The sequence below is a fragment of the Arachis duranensis genome, chromosome 10, assembly GCF_000817695.3.
Source record: "Arachis duranensis cultivar V14167 chromosome 10, aradu.V14167.gnm2.J7QH, whole genome shotgun sequence".
Lineage (NCBI taxonomy): Eukaryota > Viridiplantae > Streptophyta > Magnoliopsida > Fabales > Fabaceae > Arachis > Arachis duranensis.
This window is the reverse complement of record NC_029781.3, coordinates 40,889,579-40,892,175: the sequence shown is the minus strand read 5'-3', so window position 1 is coordinate 40,892,175 and position 2,597 is coordinate 40,889,579. Positions and strand designations below refer to the sequence as shown.

At 42.0% G+C, this 2,597-nt stretch overlaps 1 non-coding gene across 1 annotated transcript; it reads right to left on the bottom strand.

Moving 5' to 3' along the window:
* Window positions 1–638: 638 nt before the first annotated feature.
* Window positions 639–745, bottom strand: LOC127743502 (small nucleolar RNA R71). The gene has a single exon (XR_008004892.1). It is a non-coding gene; the product is annotated as a small nucleolar RNA R71 (small nucleolar RNA).
* Window positions 746–2,597: the final 1,852 nt, after the last annotated feature.

The window sequence follows — 2,597 nt, the reverse complement described above, 5'->3', positions numbered from 1 at the left end:
TCTTCTAACTGATTGATTAATTGCATCAACCAAGTTAACCACTAATCTTAACTAAGGTGATTCTTTCACTTGTCCTCTATTTGCTGTTTGTTGAATGTATGACAGGTAGAAGGGGAGAAACTTCATCCTCTTTTGATAGCAAACTTGAGAGGACTTTCCTTAAACTGAGAAGGGAAGATGAAGTAGTGGAAGAAGATCTAGGAACCACCATGGAAGATGAAGTGCAGGACAATGTTGGAGGAGATGCTGGCAATCATGTTGGGCAAGAGAGGAGAGTCTTAGGCTCCTACATCAACCCAAATCCAAGAAACTGTGGCAGCAGCATCCTGAGACCAACAATTCATGCCAACAACTTTGAGTTGAAACCTCAACTCATCATACTTGTGCAGAATAATTGTTCATATGGAGGAGGTGCCCAGGAGGACCCAAACCAATATCTCACTATATTCTTGAGGATCTGTGATACTGTAAAGTCCAATGGTGTACGTCCTAACACCTACAAGCTATTTTTGTTCCCTTTCCCACTCAAAGATAAGGCAGCAAAGTGGTTGGAAGCATTTTCCAAGGAGAGCTTAACTACATGGAATGATGTTGTAAAAAAATTTCTAGCAAGATTTTACCTTCCACAGAGAGTCAACAGGCTAAGAGCTGAGGTGCAAATTTTCAGACAGCAAGATGGTGAAACACTCTATGAGGCCTGGGAGAGGTTCAAAGATGTGACAAGGAAATGCCCACCAGATATGTTCAATGAGTGGGTGCAACTATACATCTTCCATGAAGGACTGTCATATGAGTCAAAGCAAGCAGTAGATCATTCTTCAGGAGGATCACTCAATAAGAAGAAGACCATTGAAGAAGCCATAGACTTCATTGAAATGGTAGCTGAAAATGAGTACTTTTATGCTTTAGAAAGAGCTCAAAGGAGAGGAGTAATGGAGCTCAATTCAATGGATTTCCTGTTATCCCAAAACAAAGTGATCACTGCACAACTAGCAGTCTTGACCAAGAAGATAGAGAACAATCAAGTCTCAGCTATTCAAGTCCAAGCCCCTCAACAAGAAGGAGATGCACCAGAAGTTGAATGTGAATGGGAACAAGCCAACTATGTGAACAATGCTAGACCACCATATGATCCCAACTCCAAGACATATAACCCAGGTTGGAAGAACGACCCAAATTTTGGGTGGGAGAACAAACAGAGCCACAACCAAGATCACAACAAACCTTACCCATCCAACCAATACAACACTCACAACCCCAACCATCAATCAGGCAACAATAGACCCTACCACAATTAACAAAACATATCATACCATTCCACCTAGCAAACACACAACAACAATCATCAAGACACATCAACCTCAACCATGCAACCATGTGAAATCAAGAGCAACTTTGAGAGAGTAGAGGGTACAATAGCACAACTATCATCGCAGCTTACAGGAGCCATCTCCACCCTCTTGGAGAGACAAACACAGGCTGAAAGAAAGATAGACGCCAATCAAGAAGAATACAGATCAAATCTGATGAATCAAGGCACAACAATCTCAAAGCTGGAAGCACAAGTAGGGATTTTATCCAAGCAAATCCCAATGCCCACACATATATTTCCCAATGATACCATGGCCAACCCAAGAGGGGAGTGCAAGGCCATCACACTTAGAAGTAGGAAAGTTATAGAAGAAGCAACCCCGAGTCAGGGTAACCATGAAGAAGAAGCTATAGAGAAGTATGGAAACAACAATAAAGAAGAGATCCCTGCCCCATCCTCACCAAAGCCAATCTTGAATCCTTATGTGCCAAAGGCACCATATCCTCAGAGGCTGGGAAAAGATAGGAAGGATAGCTAGTTCTCTAGATTCTTAGAGATCTTCAAAAAGCTCCAAATCAACATACCATTTGCTGAAGCATTGGAGAAAATGCCACTTTATGCCAAATTTTAGAAGGAACTCATGACAAGAAAAATAAACTCGGAAGAAAAAGAGACCATAGTGCTAACTGAGGAGTGTAGTGCAATCATACAAAAGAAGCTCCCTCAGAAAATGAAAGACCCAGGGAGTTTCTAAATCCCCTGCATCATTAGGGATATGAATATTGAGAAAGCCTTGTGTGATCTGGGAGCTAGCATCAATCTCATGTCCCTAACCATGATGAGGAGGATGAGGATTTAGGAAGCCAAGCCAATAAGAATGGCACTCCAATTGGCCGACAGAACATTCAAGTTTCCACATGGGGTAGTGGAGGACTTGTTGGTAAAGGTGGGAGAATTCATTTTTCCAGCTGACTTTGTTGTGCTGGATATGGAAGAAGAGGCCAACACCTCAATCATCCTAGGAAGGCCATTCCTAGCTACTGCTGGAGCCATCATTGATGTGCAAAAAGGAGAACTAGTCTTGAGATTGCATGAACAGAAGATGGTCTTCAATGTCTTTAAGGCAATGAGTTACCCCAAGGAATCCATAGGAGAATGCATGATGGTAGACACCATAGAACAGATAGTTCAAGAGGTTTTGGAAGAAGAACAATGTGAAGGAATTATGGAGCTAGAACAACAAGCATCAAGTGGAGAACTACCACAAGAAACCATGGAGAATTCA